This window comes from Rana temporaria, chromosome 5, assembly GCF_905171775.1.
Source record: "Rana temporaria chromosome 5, aRanTem1.1, whole genome shotgun sequence".
Classification (NCBI taxonomy): domain Eukaryota; kingdom Metazoa; phylum Chordata; class Amphibia; order Anura; family Ranidae; genus Rana; species Rana temporaria.
Window position 1 is genome coordinate 118,211,941 of NC_053493.1, and position 23,297 is coordinate 118,235,237.

Here is a 23,297-nt window from a genome sequence, read left to right on the forward strand (position 1 = left end):
AGGATAGTTTCACTTTTAAACTGGTTTCATGTTCCTGTGAACTAGAGAGACACACAGAACAAAAACAAACAAATCCAGGGCAGTGTTTTGTTTTTAAAATGAATCTGATTGGTTCTGTTAAGTTTTAGACACACAGTAATGACAGCTTAGACCTACAGTGAAAAGCTCCCAGTACTGTGGTTATAAGGAGCCAGACAAGCAGGAAGTGTGGAGATCAGAGCAGAATTACAGCCACTTCAAAGCAAAAACGAACAATAAGGACATGAAACCAGTACTGCAGTAAGGTAAAGGAAGCTATTTAGCAAAAAAAAAAAAAAATTCTTTAGTGATCCTTTAAGGTTAGTGGGCAGATAATAAAAATTATATTTCCCCCTGCAACCAGATGTGGCTTCAGTTGCTTTATAGCACAGATATGGCCTTAGGAATTTTTTCCATTGCACGTTATTTGGGCTTTTTAGCTATTGTTTTGATGTGGCTGTGTAGAATAGGAATAGGGAAGCAGCAAGTTTGGATAGCTCTTAAGGATTAAGTGAGGTGGACCAAAGGGAACCAACAAAACCTTCATGAAAAGCACTTTGCATTACATCATTGTAAAAACAAAAATGTAATATATTGCAGCTTACCAATCCTTAAACGTGGTGGCTGCATTCATTTTATTTTTTTAGGCTTCTTTACCTTTATTTCACCTAATGATTCGGCCAGTATCACACTTCCTGTCTTAGGACGGCTCCACTCCACTGGAGTAGCAACAAACACACCTTTGGACAGCAGCAGTGTGGGTCTGTGGAGAGGAAACTTGACTAAAGCCAAACGTCAGCTAACACTGTGTGAATGGAGTGGTGTGCTGCCTGCTGATGCTGAGACTTAGTAGCTTGCTTCAGAGAGAAGAGAGTAGGAACACCGGTGGTTGGGCACCCTAGGCAGCAGGGAGCCCTAGGCGGCTGCCTAGTTTGCCAATTGATAGCACCAACTCTGGTTACAGCAACAGTTTTTTTCTCCTTTAGGGATAAACATTTTGCATAAAGAAATGAAAGCTGACTATTGTAAGAACACCTGTCAATGTTAGTCACCTGTCTCAACCATCTTACTTCCACTTTTGCTGGACAGCTATTTCTGTTAAAAGAAGTTCAAAATTAACAGACTTACTGGCTCGATCATAAGGTGAAAAAAAATAAGGAAACGAATGCAGCCACGACATCAAAGAATTGGTTAGCTGCAATATAATACATTTTTGTTTTTAGATTTAATGCCTCTTTAAAGGAGAAGTACAGCCAACGCTCTTTTGGCTGTACTTCCCCTGTGGATCACAGGAGTGCAGTTCGTTCGCCCGCTATCTGCTGACATCACAGGCCCCCACCCAGGCTCAGGCAAGATCGCGACAATTGAGTCCTGATCCACCCACATGCCTGGACCGGCACAGACTCTCAGTGAGCTGCTGAGAGGCTGAGCCGGCCGCACCTGCCCCTCCACAGCCCAGCGCTCCAGTGAATGGGGGGGGGGGTTCAGAGCAGAGAGCTGGTGACTGACCAGTTCTTTGCTCAGGGGGCTATGCCTGTGAGAATCAAGTGATTGGTGGTGTTTGATCGCTTGGTTCTCAGTGTTAGAGGCATCCGAGGACAGATGCGGCATCAGACCAGGGCTCAAGTCCTGCGGGAACGAGTGGGAACGGAGTTCCTGCACTTTTTTCACAGCAGGAACGCAGTTCCCTTTGCAGGACTAAAGCAGCTGAGCCGCCCGAGCCAATCCTTCACTAAGCGGTGATGACTAAGCGGTCACTGTCAGGGGCAGACGAACCTTAGTAATCCTTTATGTTACTGGCTGCTTCCTGTATATGGAATCATCGGGTAGTGTGCGGGTATTCCGTCACTTCCTCGATGCCGCAATGTCTCCTGGGAGCTTTTGTCATTGTTCCCAGGAGACATTGCGGAGGTCTTGCTTAAAGTTCTTTCTAAATCCCACGATAACTCACGGCAGACCTCCGCAATGTCTCCTGGGAACAATGACAAAAGCTCCCAGGAGACATTTCGGCATCAAGGAAGTGCCGGAATACCCGCACACTACCCGATGAATCCATATACAGGAAGCAGCCAGTAACATAAGGTACAGTGGATCTTGGGTGTGAGTTCCCACACTTTTTCCCCAGGACTTGACCCCTGCATCAGACCAATGCTACATCCACCTAGGTAAGTGTGATTCTTTAAAAAAAAAAAAAAACCCATACATCTCTTTTAATAGAGAGAAATTTATGCCATTGCTTAGTGTGTAGTATGACACCAGAGGGAGCTCCTTGCATAGACTTTGCTCTGTTCACACACCCAAATCTTTGTTCATGAAATGATTTCTTGTCACAGCTGCACTCTTTCTCCTGTATACATTTCCATGGATACATTGTTACTCTCCTAGCAATTCATAATAAATGACTGCTAGGCATTGTCATTATACACACATAGTCTCCAAGATTAATGTGATGCTTACACACACACATTACATACCGGATGGTTTTTGTTTAAACAAGATGGTTTTAAACCATGATTTAGATCCTAGTATAGGAAGTATCAGCTTTCCTCACTTTATCCTTATTACTGTTCACTTATATACATTTTTTTTTACCTGTCCAAAGACTTTATTTTGAAAAAGTGTAACCAGACAGGTTATAGTAAGGTGGATTGAAAGGAACTAAAAAGGCCTTACACAAACCAATTCAATGCACAGTGGACCTTTCTTAAAATAGAAGGCGTTACTTCCATCTAATAAGGAATCTAATAAGGGACTAATTTAGTATAATGAGCTGGTACAGAGTCATGCGAACCATTCCTTTTTGCTCCTATCCCAACTGTGCATCCATTACTACTACTAGTATATGTAGCGCCCTGCTCGTGTTGGGTAGGCGCTATTTGTAAATTTAAGTTATCTGAGCTGTAGTATAGCTCAGAATGATTATGTCAATATATTGGTCTCCGAATTCTTGTGTACCTCCTGGACTTGGAAGTACCAGAGCTCTGCCAAGGCTTGCCCGGTCACAAAGATTACTCAACAAGTGGGTAGCCATTGAATATGGACTGGGGATTCCCTATGTCCCCGGGGAGATCATGCAGGAAATCAAGTCTTGCAGAGTGCAATGGTACAACGAGGCTGTTTGGGAGTATCTATCGGTACCAAAGCTGCTCCGGAACACGGGTCACTCTCCTGCTATGGATGATCGCTTCAAGGGGTGCCTGCTGCATTGCAACTATGGTAGACACATTCACGCTGACAAAGTGATCATTTGCCGCCCAGGGAAGGACAATGTTGTCTACTTCATCACTACCCTGGATAAGTAAGTAAGTAAGTAAGCGGTTTTACTGGTGACAAATTACAGTGACTGTCCGTTTTTTTTTTTTTAACTTTATTGAAAGAGGAAGATTTACTGTTTCTGAAAGACTGTGGGTTACATAGCTAGGTATTGTTAGGTTGCCAGGAAACTTTGGAGTCAAGATTCCTCTACCTGGTTCAGCTCCTGTATTTAAAGCGGTGTTTCACCCTAAAAACAAGTTTCTATGATAACATCAAGCATACTAGCGCGAGCTACAGTATGCCTTTCTTTTTTTTTTTTGCGCTGTACTCACAGTTTACTGCTGTAATGAAGTTTCAGACTCCCCGCGGGGAATGGGTGTTCCTATGCACAGGGAAGATGATTGACGGCCGGCTATGGCGCGTCATGCTTCCGGAAGATAGCCGAAATAGGACTTGCCTCTTCACGGCGCTATACGGCGCCTGCGCACAGACATCAGAGCTGACTGCGCAGCCGCCGTAAAGAGGCAAGTCCTATTTCGGCTATCTTCGGGAAGCATGACGCGCCATAGCCGGCCGTCAATCATCTTCCCTGTGCATAGGAACGCCCATTCCCCGCGGGGAGTCTGAAACTTCATTACGGCAGTAAACAGTGAGTACGGCGCCAAAAAATAAAATAAAGGCGTACTGTAGATCGCGCTAGTATGCTTGATGGCATGCTAGAAAAAAAAAAGTTTTTTTAGGGTGAACCCCCGCTTTAAGGACATTAGTTATGTCGCTCTTCGGCCACTAGGTGGTGGGAGTTTGTTCAGCAAAACTGGATCTTCTCTTTTATGTTTAGCTACCCACATATAATAATATATATGGAGAAAGAGAGGCGCATTTCTCCGGAAGGGAGGCTTTGCTTCCCATTTTATAGTGAGGCGTTTTATATTGTTGCCTGTGTCTGTTTTGTTTTTGTCTTTCAGGTACATTGGATCTTCTGTCAAACTACTGGATAATGGGTGGTTTAGAGAGAGATAGCAAGATATTGTAATGTACATTGATGTGACTTTACTGTACGTGTATGTTAAATTTGTATTTTCTTTACCACTTTACCCTCTCCCCTTCCCGTCCAAGTTTTGGGATTCAGGTGCCGACTCTCAGGAGTGAGAGTCATTTTTTTCCTCATCGTCTATTGCGGTGGGGGAAGTGTGTAGCGCTCTGCTCCTGTTGGGTAGGCGCAATTTGTAAAATGTAAGTTATCTGAGCTGTAGTTTAGCTCAGAATGATTATGTCAAATTATTGGTTTCTGTTTCAGTTCAGCTGAGTTGCATATTTTCCACTTGACTGTGGTTGTCGCTGTCACCAGGTTGGAAACGCAGCAGGTTGGGTGCATTGAGTATTTTTTCCAATAAGCAGCTCAGCAGGCGTGGTCCCCAGGAACAGACACTGTTTTGGCGGGGTCCTCCGATCCTGACCTGATGGCCCTCCTGGCCTCAGGGATGTGCTAGCAGTTTTTTTTCTGGCCTTGGGGCCTGCTGATCCGAGGCTCTGCTACTGAGAGTAGGCCCAGGAGTATTTGGGGCCTACTTGTCCAAGGATGGTCCTGTGCTGTCTTCTCTGCAGGAAGAAGCTGAACAATTGAGGATTCAATTAGAGGACGCATCCTGGCCAATCTACCACACAGTGCTGCCGGCTGGCCGAAAGATCCTGGTACTGTGTAGCTGTGTCTTTGGAACTTTTGCAAAGTGTGTGTGTTGTTACATGGTCCTGTGGCAGAAGACTGTGCAACGACTCAACGGCACTCATCTAGTCTGTGTCAGAGACTTTGAGATTTTATCTCCAGATACGCCGCGTAAGTGCAAATATGCGCCGTCATATCTGTGCGCCGTGCCCACAAAACTAAGATACGCCTGAAAATAGGCTTCATCCGACCAACGTAACTTGTCTACGCCGGCGTAGAGTGGGCGCATATTTACGCTGGACGTATTTGGCGCTCCCATTGATTTTCTATTCACATATGCAAATGAGGGAGGTACGTCATACGTCCGGCATAAAGTTTTGCCCCATAAAGGAGGTGTAACTCAGCAGCATCCATGCAAAGGGCTGCACCAGGGAACACAAGCCGACGTATTTTACGTAGTTTACGTAGGACGTGAATATGACCAGGCGTAGGTTATGTTCACGCCGTAGGCAGTGATCCGACGTATCTTATGCAGTTGTTCCGACGTGATTGTGAGCATGCACACTGAGATGCACCCACGGGACGGCGCATGCGCAGTTGGCGATACGTATCTGTCTGGCGCTCGGCCCATCATTTGCATGGGGTCACGCCTCATTAGCATGGCTCACGCCCACTTCCACTTACGCCGACTTACACCTTGGAAACCCAGCGCAGATTTGGAAGCACTGGCTTTGTGAATTCAGTGCTTGCCTCTCTGCGCTGCGTCGGAGTAGCGTAAAGGAGATACGCTATGGCGGCATAAATATGCGCCAGTGTCTGTGAATCCGGGCCTAAGTGTTGGTGCAGACCTTTGTGAATAATTCTTCAAGGAGGACCCCTAAGACGAACGTGGTAAGGAAACGGCAGGCCCAAATTCAAACCAGCAGCTCCTACGGGGGTAGTGCCACTGCTACATAGACAACGAACAATACACTCTGATATTATAGAGTAACTTATTTGAAACTGAATTCAGCTGTGCAATGCATAAAACCAAGGCTCCTAAATGGTATGGCTTGGGAAATGTATTGTTCATTTGTATATTTTTTTTATGTATTTATTTAGCTAGCTACAACATTTAGACTGTACAGTATATTTAGGGATTGTTCACACCAACACCTGCAATATATTTTAATGCATCCTAAATGACACGCCGTATTGTTTTTCTTTTTCTTTTTTTTTTTCCAACTTTATTGAAATGTCACAAGGTGATATTTCATCCATCTTTATGTGAATGGGCCCTTAAAGTGTAGCAGCCAAACAGCTTTTGTAGAGAATACAGTAGTTACACAAACACGTTTGGCATTAAAAAATGAGAAAACATAATTTGACACCAGAGGCGTAACTAGAATCTTCAGGGCCCAGTGCAAGAAACCACGAAGGGCCTCCACCAGGGACGTTGCTTGGTCTACAAAAGATCTAGGGATAGAGCCCATAGCAGCAAAGTAAAGAAAGTCATATGCTTGGGCGGGCATACACATGTATATAATTTACATGTGTGTGTATTTTTATATATATATATATATATATATATATATATATATATATATATGTGTGTGTGTATGTATATATATATATATATATATATATATATATATACATTGGGGATTGAAAGTTTGGGCACCCCAGGTAAAAATTTGTATTAATGTGCATAACGAAGCCAAGGAAAGATGGAAAAATCTCCAAAAGGCATCAAATTACAGATTAGACATTCTTATAATATGTCAAAAAAGTTAGATATTATTTCCATCATTTACACTTTCAAAATGTCAGAAAACAAAAAAAAATGGCGTCTGCAAAAGTTTGGGCACCCTGCAGAATTTATAGCATGCACTGCCCCCTTTGCAAAGCTGAGACCTGCCAGTGTCATGGATTGTTCTCAATCATCGTCTGGGAAGACCAGGTGATGTCAATCTCAAAGGTTTTAAATGCCCAGAATCTGACCTTGCCCCAACAATCAGCACCATTCTTCTAAGCAGTTGTCTAGAAAACTGAAACTGAAAATAGTTGACGCTCACAAAGCTGGAGAAGGCTATAAGAAGATAGCAAAGCGTTTTCAGATGTCAATATCCTCTGTTCGGAATGTAATTAAGAAATGGCAGTTATCAGGAACAGTGGAAGTTAAAGCAAGATCTGGAAGACCAAGAAAAATATCAGACAGAACAGCTCGCAGGATTGTGAGAAAAGCAATTCAAAACCCACGTTTGACTGCACAATCCCTCCAGAAAGATCTGGCAGACACTGGAGTTGTGGTACACTATTCCACTATAAAGAGATACTTGTACAAATATGGTCTTCATGGAAGAGTCATCATAAGAAAACCTCTTCTACATCCTCACCACAAAAATCAGCGTTTGAACTTTGCAAATGAACATATAGACAAGCCTGATGCATTTTGGAAACAAGTTCTGTGGACCGACGAGGTCAACATATAACTTTTTGGCCGGAATGAGCAAAGGTACATTTGGAGAAGAAAGGGCACAGAATTTAATGAAAAGAACCTCTGTCCAACTGTTAAGCATGGGGGTGGATCTATCATGCTTTGTGGTTGTATTGCAGCCAGTGGCACAGGGAACATTTCACGAGTAGAAGGAAAAATGGATTCAATAAAATTCCGGGAAATTTTGGAAGGTAACTTGATGCCATCTGTGAAAAAGCTGAAGTTAAAGAGAGGATGGCTTCTACAAATGGATAATGATCCTAAACACACCTCAAAATCCACGGGGGATTACATCAAGAGGCGTAAACTGAAGGTTTTGTCATGGCCTTCACAATCTCCTGACCTCAACATAATTGAAAATCTATGGATAGACCTTAAAAGAGCAGTGCGTGACAGACAGACCAGAAATCTCAAAGAACTGGAAGACTTTTGTAAGGAAGAATGGGCAAAGATACCTCAAACAAGAATTGAAAGACTCTTGGGTGGCTACAAAAAGAGTTTACAAGCTGTGATACTTGCCAAAGGGGGCAATACAAGATGTTAACTCTGCAGGGTGGCCAAACTTTTGCAGACGCCATTTTTTTATTTTCTGTAATTTTGAAGGTGTAAATGATGGAAATAAAATCTAACTTTTTTTGACATATTATAAGAATGTCTAATCTATAAAATCTAACTTTTTTTGACATATTATAAGAATGTCTAATCTATAAAATCTAACTTTTTTTGACATATTATAAGAATGTCTAATCTGTAATTTTGGAGATTTTTACATCTTTCCTTGGCTTCATTATGCACATTAATACAAATTTTTACCTGGGGTGCCCAAACTTTCGATCCCCGCTGTATATATATATATAAAATATTGTTACATATCTGATTGCGAATCCCCCCTTACATCAGGGTTGCCAGAAATCCCCCACTTACATCAGGGTCCCCAGAGAGCCCCCCCTTACATCAGGGTCCCCAGAGAGCCTCCCCTTACATCAGGGTCCCAGAGAGACTCCCCTTACATCAGTGTCACCAGAGAGCCTCCCCTTACATCAGAGTCCCCAGAGAGCCTCCCTACTTACATCAGGGTCCCCAGAGCCACCTCATTACATCAGGGTCCCCAGAGAGACCCTTCTTTATATGAGGGTCCCAAGAGAGTCCTTTCCTTACATCAGGGTCCCCAGATCCCCTCATTACATAAGGGTCCCCAGAGAGCCCCCCTCATTACATCAGGGTCCCCAGAGAGCCCCTTCCTTACATCAGGGTGCCCAAAGAGCCTCCTCCCTTACATCAGGGTCCCCAGAGAGCCTTTTTACTTACATCAGGGTCCCCAGAGAGCCCCTTCCTTACATAAGGGTCCACAGAGAGCCCCTTCCATACATCAGGGTCCCCAGAGAGCCCCTTCCTTACATCAGGGTCCCCAAAGAGCATCCGTCTTACATCAGTGTCCCCAGAGAGCCTCCCTACTTACATCATGGTCCCCAGATCCCCCTCATTACATCAGGGTCCCCAGAGAGCCCCCCTCATTACATCAGGGTTTCCAGAGAGCCTCTTCCTTACATCAGGGTCAACAGAGAACCCCCCTCATTACATCAGGGTCCCCAGAGAGCCCCTTCCTTACATCAGGTTCCCCAGAAAGCCTCCCCCTTACATAAGGTTTCCCAGAGAGAGCCCCACTCATTACATCATGGTCCCCAGAGCCCCCCTCATTACATGGGGAGGGGCCTCTGGAGGGGGAGGGGCCTCTGACCTATGCATGTATCAGTTTCACTCTTCAGTGTACAAGTGAGTAGTTTTGCTTGTACACTCTTGTTGATACATTCCTGGGTCGGAGGCCCCTCCCCTCTCCACTGTATAAACCCGGGAAGAGAACTACTAGCCCCAGGGAGATCCCCAGCCCGCGGGGACCATAGAGCTGCCAATCGCCCCCTCCCACCCCCACTGCATACTAAACTACCTATTCTTAAAGGTACTGGGGCACACTTAACACCCAGCACAATGGCTGCAAAGGTGTCAGAGCGTAGCCTGACCAATATAACAGTAATACAAAAAAGAAGTCCACTGCCCCTATATAACTGGCCATTGCAGCAAGCAGCATTGGAAGGCAACATACAATAGAAGTATGTATTCTGCTACATATTTTTGGTAAAAAAATCCCATTAGGTATATATTTGATTGGTTTATGCAAATGTTATTGCATCTACAAACTTTTTTTTTTTTTTTACTAGTAATGGCAGCAATCAGCAACTTATAGCGGGACTGTGATATAGCAGTGGACTATCGGACACTAACTGACACTTTTGACACATTGGCCCAGATTCAGGTAGATTGGGGCAATATTTGCGTGGGCAAAGAGCAAAGATTTTTCTCTGCGCCCACGCAAATATTTCGATTTGCCCGCGATTCACGGAGCAGTAGCTCCGTAAATTGCGCGGGCGCTATGCTAATTAGCCCTGCGTAAGGGCGCCTAATGTAAATGATCCCGCCGGGGGCGGGAATCATTTAAATTAGGCGCGCTCCCGCGCCGAGCGAACAGCGCATGCTCCGTCGGGAAACTTTCCCGACGTGCATTGCGGCAAATGACGTCGCAAGGACGTCATTTGCTTCTAAGTGAACGTGAATGGCGTCCAGCGCCATTTACGAATCACTTACGTAACCGACGTGAAATTTTAATTTCACGAGCGGGAAGCGCAGCTATACTTTAGCATTGGTTGCCCCTGCTATTAGCAGGAGCAACCTTGCGCTAAAGTTGCCGTACGGAAACTCCGTACCTTGCGTGCGCAGGGCCCGCGCAACTTTTGTGAATCGGTGGTAGTATGCAATTTGCATACTATACGCCGATCACAATGGCCGCGCCCCCTAGCGGCCAACGCAAGAATGCAGCCTGGGATATGAAGGCATAAGGAGGCTTATGTCTGTCATATCCTAGGCTGCAGTCGGTGTAACGAGGTTCCTGAATCAGGAGCACTCGTTACACCGGAGCAAGTAAGCACTTGCGCCGCGCAACCGAGTGCTTCTTGAATCTGGGCCATTGTGTTTCCCTAGACACGGGTGGTATGATCCACTCTTTGGATCAAGGCAAAGTCTAGAGTCTTGCAGCCCTCCTCGGAACAATGGGTATTCATACAACTAAAAAGAAAAATAATTGAAGCAGGGAGCACCAACCTAGTGCATTACCGATATAAAAGTTTTATTAAAAATAGAATAAAAGCAATGGTACTACTTACAAACAAGCATATGTAAAGGCTTTTCTAACAGTCGAACTGCATCTCTGGGGATTTGCAAACAGGACCTGATGACTGGAGAATCAGATGGTACCCCAAACGGCTGAACGGCTGACACGCCTAGGCTTTGAAGAAATGGGTTTGCCCCAGAAATGCATCAGCCGTTTAGCCGTTTGTGATACCAACTGTGTCTAGCCAGAGTTTTGTGTACACAGTGTGCTGCTTTCACTAGGGGAAGAGATTGATTCTAGTCTCAGCTTTGCAGAGACACAGGATCGTCCCTTATCTTCCTGTCCCATTCCCCCATTCAGAACTGAGATAAGCCTTGTTTACAGAGGCGTATCTCAGTTCTCCGTGTTTTACTATAGATCGGTGGGTCCTGGAGGACATCGAGCCCCAGGACCCGCAGATCTACTTATGCTGTGATTTATTAAAGTAGGAGCGGTCCGCCGACGCGACGCACGTGCCCCCTGCAGGCGGAAATGCAAAATCACGTACAGTGGAACCTTGGATTACGAGCGTAATCCGTTCCAGGAGAATGGTCGTAATCCAAAGCACTCGCATATCAAAGCGAGTTTCACCATAGAGGTCAATGGAAACTAAAATAATTTGTTCCGCATTGACTTGAATGGCATGCAATACCGCATGATTTCAGAGGTGGGTGGCGCCGGTATTGCACACCACTTTGGCTTGAATCCTGCTTGTATTGCAAGACAACACTCGAAAACCAAGTCAGGATTTAAAAAAAAAATGCTCATATTGCGATATATATATATATATACATATGTGATTCTGCCCACAGCAAGAAAATTATGCCCCAAAGTTGGTGTAAGAAATTGGAGTAATAGTAGCAGGAAAAGACGCACATCGCTGCAAGTCCACTGTAAAGGAGTTTTTGTCAGTCTCAGCCGGGGCTCCAACCAGGCCACGCCCCAAATGCATTTCGCTCCGCCTCCGGAGGTTAATCATGGGGAACTTAGAGTAATAGACCTCTCACTTCCATCCTAAAATGGCTTGCCCCTCTTTGCCTCCCCCACGGGTTCCCAAGTGTCTGTGTGGGTGCACAGAGTGGATAGAATGGGTCAAGCAGATTCAGAAGTGGGTAACTATAAAGTTCTGGGGTCAAGGGTGGTTAATGCACAGAATGCAGGGTCCAGGAGTGGGTAACATACATAGTGCAGGGAGCAAGGGATACATAATTCACAGAAGGCATGGGTCAAAACAAAGCAAAGCACAAGTTCAGGTTCAGAGAAATTCCTTCCTTAAACAAAAAAAAAAATCATTTAACTTTTCTTCCTTTTCTACCAATACCCTCCCAGGACCAAAATGCCAGAATTTTTGCACATATCTACATCAGGAATTTATTTACAAAACTGCTGCCATTTGTAATGTGATATAGGAAAATAGAAAAACAGCAAATAATTAATTGCTTTGCATATATAAACATTTATTGACTGTACTTTGGACATTTATTGACTGTACCATGAGTATAATTAATCAGAAATTTGTACACTGCCTTCACTTTTAGTTTGGTTACATCTTTACTAAGAACAAGTTCCTTATAGGAGTATTTCTTGCCAAGAAAACATTTAGCAAATAAGAATTCATATTGCAATTGGAGGAATGATAAATTGGAGTGTGGTTTATGAATCTGGACCAAATATCTGACTGTGGATGCATAATGTGAGTGAACAGATTCTCACCTCTCTCTTTTCCACCAGATCTTTCACTGTTTCTTCTCCATCGACAACCGTAAACCTGGTTTACTATCCCTCGCCTCTGTCACACACAAACATACTGTATATTTATATAAATGAGCTGTGGGATTTGCATATGATATAAATGAACAGCATGGTTTACATAAAAATAGGCCATTTGCAAACTCAGCAGACCATTCTCAGGACACAACACGGTACCCCTGTGGGACAACTTAACAACTGGACTGTCTTGACCAATCCAGGACTGTTGGTAAGTATGGTTATAGTGAGAGGGACTAAAAGGAACCAAAAATCCTTCCACAAAACCATTATGAACCACAATAGAATTTTCTTAAGACAGGTGTCAGTTCACTTACTTACTCAATTCCATCTGAAGTTCCAGAAACATTGAATTTATTCCTCAATTTATCTTACTGGAAAACACATTCAAATCATTCCTTTTTTGGTCCTAATTCAACTAGACCCAGAACGGCTGGTTAACTGCTCCAGTTCCTCCAAAGTGTATACCAGGATAAACTACACTATATTATCATAAGTATTGAGGTCACTGCCTGACCTCACAAATGCACTTCTTGAAGAATGGTCAAACATTCCCATAGACATTCCTAAACCTTGTGGACAGCCTTCCCAGAAGAGTTAAAGCTGTTATAGGTGCAAAGGGTGAGCCAACTCAATATTGAACCCTACAGACTAAGCCTGGGATGCCATTAAAGTTCATGTGTGTGTGTAAAGGCAGGTGTCCCAATTCTTTTCACAATATAGTGTATATACAGTTGTACAAAAAATGGGACCCACCTCCCCTGGTTGTGGACAGAATGCTGCTAGCCCCATAGCATATATAAAAGAGAAACAGAATACTCCGAAAGGCCTATACGCAGCTTGCAAGTAATAAATGTACTTGTTTTATATAAAATATTGTTTTTTTTTCAATTGATATAACAAATCATTAATAAAAACAGCAATATCAAAAGGAGGGGAGGAGGGGAGGGGAGACAAATGAAAAAAGGGGAACACAAAATTTTGAATAATAGTTGTCCAATATGACATAGACATTGAACAATACACAAACGATATGTCTGTGAATGCTACTGTTAAGGATAACTCCAACATGTTTCAATCATAGTTTTGTATTCGATCCTCTTCAGGGATGATATAGACATCTATAACATATTAATACATAATGTTAATATCATCATCTTCATCATCATAATCATTTGAAAAGGACCTGTATATGCAGGAATCCAAAATATCAGAAGGTGGGCAAGTAGTCCAATTCTATCTACAAGAGGTAACACTTTGTTAGGCGTGCAGGGGTGGAGAGAGTCATAGGTGCGCATACAATGTATGTGGTATTTAAAAATAAAAATAAATTTACCTACAGCTATTCAACTAGTTTTAAAATGTTCGTTATGTTGGTTTAAGTTATATGGATTTTGCTAGGATTTCTCCTGGATTTTATACATCACCTGGAGGATATGTATTTCCAACAAGTGTGTACATATATCTATATTCTTACTTATAGAGGTTTATAGCATATATCTGTTTAGAGGAAGCTGTAGTCCGTAGGTATGATTACCTTATTTTATCATATGTGGGGGGTGTATAATAATAAGGGGGCACTAATAGTAAGTGATAAATAAATTCCAAATTCTAGTTTGAAACAATATATTAACTATAAGGTCAACAATATAATAGTGATTTAAAGTGCAATTCCTTATATAATGACAACATCAAAAAATAGGTACAAGCAGGTCCAAAAAATGCAGCAATGGTCACTAAATGATAAGCATTAATAGTAAGTCCATGCATCAAATGGTTGACTTGAAAGTAGACACCATCACCACGGAACAGATATCAGTTGACAACACCCGATGAGAGGTAGAGGTAACCAGACCACCATGACCCTTCGTATGAAAAAAGGATCAGGTGGAGCTTTAGTACAGTTGGTGGCCTAAGGTCTATACTGGTACCTGGATGGGACTGGCCAAGAATGGACTGCAACAGAAGAAATTATCATGGATAAAATGAAGAAAAAAGGGCCATAGTGAAGTTCTGCGATTTATTGTAAAACAGAGTTTTTCAGCACATTTTTTTGTACTGAAAATGCCCTCCTCGGCTTATACTCGAGTCACCTTTTTGTGCCTAATCTCCTGGACTTTGTGGACCCGGTACCCCTGGACCCCAAACTTGGCAGTTTAGTTCCCCTCTTTCTCTACAAATGTGCAAAGTTTGTCGTCCGGGGGACCTACGGCCGGGGAGCACCAATTTTCCAAAGTCAGGTACCCCTTCCATAGACTCCCATGTTAAACGGTAACTTCTCTGGTAACATTGGGGACCCGATACCGGCCGGCCATAGGGCCACTGGAGCCATGTTAAATGTAAGTCTAGTCATGGACACAGTGAGGCATGGGCACAGTGAGGCATGAACTCAGTGAGGCACAGTAAGGCATGGACACAGTGAGGCATGGGCACAGTGAGGCATGCACATGGACACAGTGAGGCATGCAGATGGACACCCTAGGCTTATACTCGAGTCAATACGTTTTTCCATTTTTTTTGTGGTAAAATTAGGTGCCTCGGCTTATATTCGGGTCGGCGTATACTCAAGTATATATGGTATTGGTCTATCCAGTATGTCAAAACAACCAGCAGGTTATATGTTCATCACAAGATTAGTGGTATCACCAGTGCCTTGCTGTTATAGCACTCACATGCTGCATTGAAAAAAAATAAATAAAAAAAAATATATATATATATATATATATATATATATATATATATATATATATGGGTCCTTCCCCTAGACAGAGGTCCTCAAATGGAGTAGAAGGTGGAGGTTCTTACAAATTTTTGGTCAGGTTGAATTTGGAAGGCTTTATCAATCCAGGCTGAAGCAAAGTCTGGGTGGGTGATAATCGGCATCACTGGAGAAGGGAAGCTGGAGATTGTGACCAGCTTATAGTACTTGCGGATTTCAGATAAGGTGGTACCAATCAGTAGTGTTGAGCAGAATATGCCATATTCGATTTCGCGATATATCTCGAATATATATTCGAATATTCGAGATATATTCGCTAAATTCGAATATTCGTGATATTTTATCGAAATTAAATGATTGCGATTTTTCGCTATTGCGAATGCGAAAATAATTGCGATTTTTTGATAACTGCGGTAGGAGCACTCTGATTGGCTCAGAATATTCGTGATATTTTATCGAAATATCGCAACATGCGAATGCGATATTTATTGCGCAATTTCGAGAAATGCTGGAGGAGCGCTCTGATTGGCTCAGAATATTCGTGATATTTTATCGAAATATCGCAACATGCGAATGCGATATTTATTGCGCAATTTCGACAAATGCTGTAGGAGCACTCTGATTGGCTCAGAATATTCGTGATATTTTACAATACAAAATAATTGCGAATATTCGGCAAATGCGGAAGGAGCACTCTGATTGGCTCAGAATATTCTTGATATTTTACAATACAAAATAATTGCGAATATTCGGCAAATGCGGAAGGAGCACTCTGATTGGCTCAGAATATTCTTGATATTTTACAATACAAAATAATTGCGAATATTCGGCAAATGCAGAAGGAGCACTCTGATTGGCTCAGAATATTCTTGATATTTTACAATACAAAATAATTGCGAATATTCGGCAAATGCGGAAGGAGCACTCTGATTGGCTCAGAATATTCGTGATATTTTACAATACAAAATAAAAAGTGTTTTGCATTGGTGGTGATTCTTTACTCTATCCATCTGTCACAGCCATTTGTCAATCAAACACCTTGAAGATTGAACACGTTCATGCTGCATGCTTTGGACTTTTTTTCACTTCACATATCAAAGACATTTTTATGAAAGATTATTTTTCTATTATTGGGACTATATTTCTTTATATATTTGTTTCACTGTGTATTTCACAAGTTATTTGCGCTTGCTTATTTTATAATTTGCCCACATGTCTTGTCACTAGACATATTTTTTATTCTTGTAGAGCGACTCCATTTTCTGTCTTGTATTAATTTATGTTGTATAACATTTTTGAGTTGCTGCTGTATTCTCCCCTTTTTTAAGGTATGCGCAATTTTTTCCTTCTTACAAAAAATAATAATATCAAACATACAAATATTCATAACATACACATACACAAAGCCCCCCCCTTTTGCATCAGAGACAATCAGAGTTCTCCTACCACAGTTATCGAAAATTCGCAATCATTTTCGCATTCGCAATAGCGAAAAATCGCAATTTTTTTTTTTCAATTTGGCAACATAAAAGGATCGCCTCAGCTTAGCTACTCGGCCCAGGGTCTCTAATCATACCAGCAATGCTTTTAGACGTCGATAGGATGTGATCTGTTTTAAAAATCAAATTGAAAAAATGCGAATATTCGGAATTGCGAATATTCACCGCGAAATTCGAAATATAGCGCGATTTCTCGAATATGCTATATTCGAGTCGAATATTCGCAATGCGAATATTCGTGAGCAACACTACCAATCAGTAGGCGTGGAAAAGAGAGTCGACTAAGTGGGTCCTCCATCCACTGGAGGCCGGCTAAGAGAACTGGTACTGATTCCTGCTTCAAGAAAACCAACAATTTATGTGGGGAGTGTCTGCATCAGTCGATCACCCTGGCCATATACAATATAAGACGTGGTCTGGAATGCCGACCCCTTAACTTAGCTTGGGTCGTCGCAGGAGCAATCGGTGAAGATGGGAAGGTTTGCCTTACCAAACATAGTTAATGAAGGCTGCTCGGAGCTTCCGAAAAAACACCTAAGGTATCCTAACCGGTAATGCCTGCAGAAGATACAGAAGACATGGCATAACATTCATCTTGAAGACATTGCATCTGTCGAACCAGGAGACAGACCGAGTTTTCCACTTTTCCAAGTCCACAGAAAAGGTAGCCAACAAAGGCTGGAAGTTGTATTGGAAGATGAATTGAAGATTGGAGGGAATTTTCGTCCCTAGGTATTGGATAGCTTGAGGAGCCCATTGGAAAGGGAAATTACTACTAAGATGGGCAACAGACCTTGAGAGCAAAGTAACATTCAGAACTTCTGATTTTTGCAGATTGACTTTGAAGTCTGACAGAACTCCATATGCATGTATTTCAGACAACAACACTGGTAAAGAAACAAGTGGATCAGATATGTAGGAATAGTGTTAGGGATGGGGTGTATAGGGCTGCCAACATCAGATCAGACATAAAAAAATATATGCATCACGTGCAAATATACTATAACACCCTTGAGGCAAAAAGCAGTATACAGGTAAGCTTCTTTAAAAGGCAGTAGTGCCACTTTTATTAAATACAGACATAAAAGAAAGGGCAAACTTAGCCCTATAGGCAAATACAATACATAAAAACAGTATATAGTAGAAAATGAAAAAAGTGTACACCGTTCAGAAATACATTGTATAATCCAACCCAATATCGTTAGGTATACTCATGCACTGCTAGAATTGTGCTGTGGTCAGTCCATATGGGTTTCTTGAATATAACATGTTTCGGAATTATTAATATATATTCATTCTTCAGGGAAAATTGTATTATGGGTACATTTTCTCTTTCTTAAATTTTAGATATTATCACTGGTAATCACAATACATAATATAGAGTAAACAGTTAGTTTCACATGGTATATCAAAGTATAATCCATAGCTGCTTGGATACTTACAACGACAAACATTATGCAACACAAAAACAATAGAACACGCATATGGACCAATGGAGGATCCCACAAATTTAACTAAAGTGCACAGACCACCCACCCTGTATGAGTCAAATATACATCCACAAGAAACCCCCTATAGGCTGCACCAGCGGTCAAAGTAGTTGTGTCTAGTATCAAGAAATATAGTTACATAGTTACATAGTTAGTCAGGTTGAAAAAAGACACAAGTCCATCCAGTTCAACCACAAAAAATAAACAAACAAAATAAAAAACACAGTACAATCCCATACACCCAACTCCATACCCACAGTTGATCCAGAGGAAGGCAAAAAACCCCAGCAGAGCATGATGCAATTTGCTACAGCAGGGGAAAAAATTCCTTCCTGATCCCCCGAGAGGCAATCGGATTTACCCTGGATCAACTTTACCTACAAATCTTAGTACTCAATTATTTTATGTACATTTAAGAAAGTATCCAGGCCTTTCTTAAAGCAATCTACTGAGCTGGCCAGAACCACCTCTGGAGGGAGTCTGTTCCACATTTTCACAGCTCTTACTGTGAAGAAACCTTTCCGTATTTGGAGGTGAAATCTCTTTTCCTCTAGACGTAAAGAGTGCCCCCTTGTCCTCAGTGTTGACCGTAAAGTGAATAACTCAACACCAAGTCCACTGTATGGACCTCTTATATATTTGTACATGTTGATCATATCCCCCCTAATTCTCCTCTTCTCAAGAGTGAATAAATTCAGTTCCTCTAATCTTTCCTCATAGCTGAGCTCCTCCATGCCTCTTATCAGTTTGGTTGCCCTTCTCTGCACTTTCTCCAGTTCTCCTATATCCTTTTTGAGAACTATATTTTGAGAAATATATAGTGGCAAAAGTATAGTATAAGAATTAGATGGCATAGAATCATGCAAGTCACCACAACAGTGGTCCAAAAATGGGGGAACAAAGACTAAGCAATATCCCATTTCATAAACCACTATACCTTGAAATACATTGGTGCATAAGCATCTCCATGTTGGCAGTGCTCGAACCAAAACTTGACTGCACTGGTGAAGGTTTTTATGTGTGTATTCTCCACCAAGGGAGCCAGTCATCAGAGAGGGGAGGTGCTGGACAAATGGCAATCAAAAACGCCACTACTAGAGTGTCTCAGAGCCAAAGAATGGGTGGTTCACTGATGCAGTGATGTTTGGCATAGCCCCACCACCCCACGGAGCGTGATGACGTCACGCCCCCCCGCGCACTGCCGGTGTTCTGTCGATATGTGTCAAAAAGTGCCCAGGCATGCGCAGAACGAAACGGCACTCCAGCTGATTTACCGATCAGCTGGAGTGACGTCACCATAGCGTTTGCACACATCGTAGGAGCCTTCTTGCGACGGGAGATACAATTTCTCTGGCACAATTTAATGCTATGCAAACAGTGGAGGGACACCGTATTTGTCATATTGGGCCGTGCTGTTGCATCGCGGGTTTACAGCGAGGCACAATCTGAAATCTAAATGACAAATACCATACAATAAATGACAAATGGAGTGAAATGAAAAGTTTAAACAAATTGTATATAAAAAAAGCATATAATTGATATGTTATGTACTACCAATTACATGATCATGCATACATCAATGCATTCCCTAGTGTATAAATTATAAATGAAGTTCACATCCCCCTGATATAAACCCTGGTAGGAAGGGTTTAAGATTAAATCTACCAGGGTTTATTTGTGAAAGAGGATGGCCCACTGTATATAAAGATAACTGGGGTTATGGCAGCTAGCATAACATAAAAGTGATCTGGTGTCAGATTTACTACAGGATCACTTTTAGAGGTGGTCTGAGAGGTACCCTCACACCGCTTTCCGGTCATCTCTGGGCTTACCGGACCTTTCAGTTAGCCCAGAGCCGATCTGATCCTCTCCGATCCTCCCAGTGGCTGGGCAGGAAGCCGAGTGAGGGCAAGATAGCCCCCACTCAGCTCTTTGGCCTTGGAGGAACGGAGCGAGCGACGTCTGACGTCACTTCTGCATTCTGCCCTTAAAGGGATGATTTTCTTCATCTCTTAAAGGCAAAGGGTTTTTTTTTTTTTTACTGGCTGTTTACACAGGAGAATTAGTCATGTGGATGTTGTGTAATTTTGTGGTCAGAAACCTGATTATGGGATAATCACTGGAAGGATTATGAGCCACTTTGTGTTGCATTATTAGCCAACATCTTTTTTTATGAATATAGCTTATATTTGAGGTGTCTCCTGCAATCTTTGTCTTTTTCCCCCCCGATTTTTCTCTAATGATGATGTGCATTGGGAGTTCCATTTGGGGTATTAACCTCTGTGTTTTTAAATCTTGGCTGATCCTACATGCTTAACACGAGCTATATATACATAGCTACTCCTACCCTTGAAGAAGATACATGTGACTGTTCATTCACTATGAAAAAAACAATATACCATTTCCATGTGGAAAATGGAGTGGTTAGGTGATGTTTATGTCTAGATGAGTGTGGGAGTTTACAAAAGATGTCAGCCAATGAACCGTTTAAACTTTATGATTTTCATATTGATTTTGCTGCAATAAATAATATATATTCTTTTGATTTTTGTCTGTGACTTAAAAGACCCAATCACAATTTTTTTTCTAAGTTTCTATATTTTGTCTCCTTTCTAAAAAAACTGGTCTGTGTAAACGTCAATGCAAAGACCAGTTTGGTTTTGTCATATACAGCTTTTATTATATGGTGTTAGTAATGGGTGGTTGGGCTCTTGTTTTCTTGTATGCAATTATCCTCCTCTATGCTGCAGTAACACATTGTTATTAGTACTTTTCCTCTGTTTTGCAGTATATTATTATGAATGTTATTATTATTATTATTATTATTATTAATAATAATAATTTTAAATAATAATACGGTAATGCTTCCCAAAGCTGATTTCTTCTTAATTTTTAAACATGGATGTAGTACCTATTTTATGGTAATACAGATGCTCGTTAAAAATGTTAACACCCCCTAGGAACCAACAAACTGTTTTTCGCATGACAGAGACAGTTTTCTGTGGGCTGAAGGGAGTCCACTATACAAAGTGTACCACAATGCCACATGAAGCTTGAAGATAGGTGTTGTCCCTACCAACATAGTTTGTTATAAAACACCCTTTCAAATATATATATATATATATATATATATATATATATATATATATATATATATACACAGTATATATAAAATACTTTATGCGCTGACTTCTGCTCTGCAAAAATGATATGGATTCATCTAAATAAAATATTCCAAAATTGACGATACAATTTTCACAAATAATTGTTATCATCCAGCGTTATCAAACACAAGAACAGTTTTGCATTTTTTAACATTAACTTCCTTTGCAGCTTTCTGCATCTCACACCTGAAAAGGAAGTGGATAATGGAAGACTTCCCTCTGCCAGGCACAGGTCTAAATAGGAAGTATGATGGGTGTCATTTTGGCCGGGGGGCATGCTTAACCCAGCTTACCTTAGAGAGGTTGAGAAACTCCCCTTTCAGATTCCCAGGCCCCTCTTATGTGTGAGTCACCTTGTGTCTATTAGTGGTACAGGGTGACCGAGAAGCCCAGTGTGGTCTGCCCTAACCAGACTCACAGTACACCCGCAACAGATTCAGCATTTTGTTTTACCCCTGTTATTCTATGTCTTATATGTGTGGTTTGTATTGAAAGTTGCAGAGACTCCTGCACTTGGGACAGTAATATTTATCAACAATATCAAGAAATATATGAAGATAAATTAGCTCCACTGCATCAGACTGCTGGGACATTGTATGAGCTTTGCCTTATAGCCTGTAGACCATTGCCATGCAGTCTATAATTCCTGATTGATCAAAGCATTGCTTAGATAGGATTTCCATGGGTAATTGGATCCCCTTTTGTTTCTGTCTGTCTTCTCATCTATGTGTTTATACATGTAAGAATGTGTATTGTACAGTATTTTTGTATCCAGGTTGTAGGGTCTGATCACCTACGCTGGTTTAAGTGACTAGTTAATTAGCTCATGTTAATTATTTCACTGTGAGCTATTAGTTGCTAGAGGTGGATTAGCAAAGTTTATGTTGGTTGTCTATGTGCCCAGTTTCTGATTGAAATTTGTGTTGAAAAATTTGAATGTACCTGTGTCTCATGTTACTGAATGTACAGTTTACCCTGCCCTGTGTGATTATGCAAAGAAGGGGGATTGCCCCCAGAGTGTATATCTCTTTGTGCTTGTGTTTCAATAAACACCACCTTACGCTGTATCCTGACAAATCGGTGAGCTAAGGGATCTTGGATTGTTCTGTTACCAAGCAATGGAAGCTTATACGATGGACATACTCTTTCTGAGTACCAGGGTCCATCACATTGGTGGCAAGCAGTGGGATAGTGCCTCCTTGCTGTGAACACATCAATCCACCACTGGGACCCAAGATTGGGATAGCAGATTTCGGTCGCCCCAGCAGAGATATGGACCTAGCATCAGAGTTCCAGGGGCTGCTGCAGATCGTCCTTTCAGTATATGCCAGGACTCTGTCTGCGGATCAATACCCTATGTTTTTGTGTCATGACAAGTGACTGGGTGAGCTAAGGGGTCCTGGATTTTTCTAATACCGAGCAAGGGAAGCTTATACAATGTACATACTCTTTGTGAGTACCAGGGTCTGTGGAAGCAAATAACTATACTAGCCCAGCACATTTTTGTAAGCTGCCTTACACGTGCTTTCTTTATTTGCCAAACCCATCCTTTTTTCGTCAGCAGGATTCTCCTATTTTATTAAATGTTCATGGCTGGAGAAGTCTCATGAGCCAAATCTCTAGCACCAGGCTATTACTAGTTGCTATTGTTGTCTATTGCTGTACATATAGTATTACCATAAAATGACCTGGCTGTCTAATGACTTCCCCAACACTATATTCATCCCTGATGTTATACCTGTATTTAGAATCAATACATGATGGTTTAAAAAAACAAAGGCAATAAAAATAATTCCTACAAATTCTATGTGTTATCTATAAATGCTATACTAACTTTTCAGAACCTTTATTATAGACATAAGTCATATAAATAGAGGACATGGACAAATATATTACTCAATATATCTCTCTTACATGCCCTAATAAAAAGTGCCTCTTATGTCATAATAGGTATGTTGGTACCATTTATAATAATAATTCAGTTATATAGACATATATATGATTGTTCTCTGTGCTAAAGTACCTTGTATTGGTTTCTGCTTCT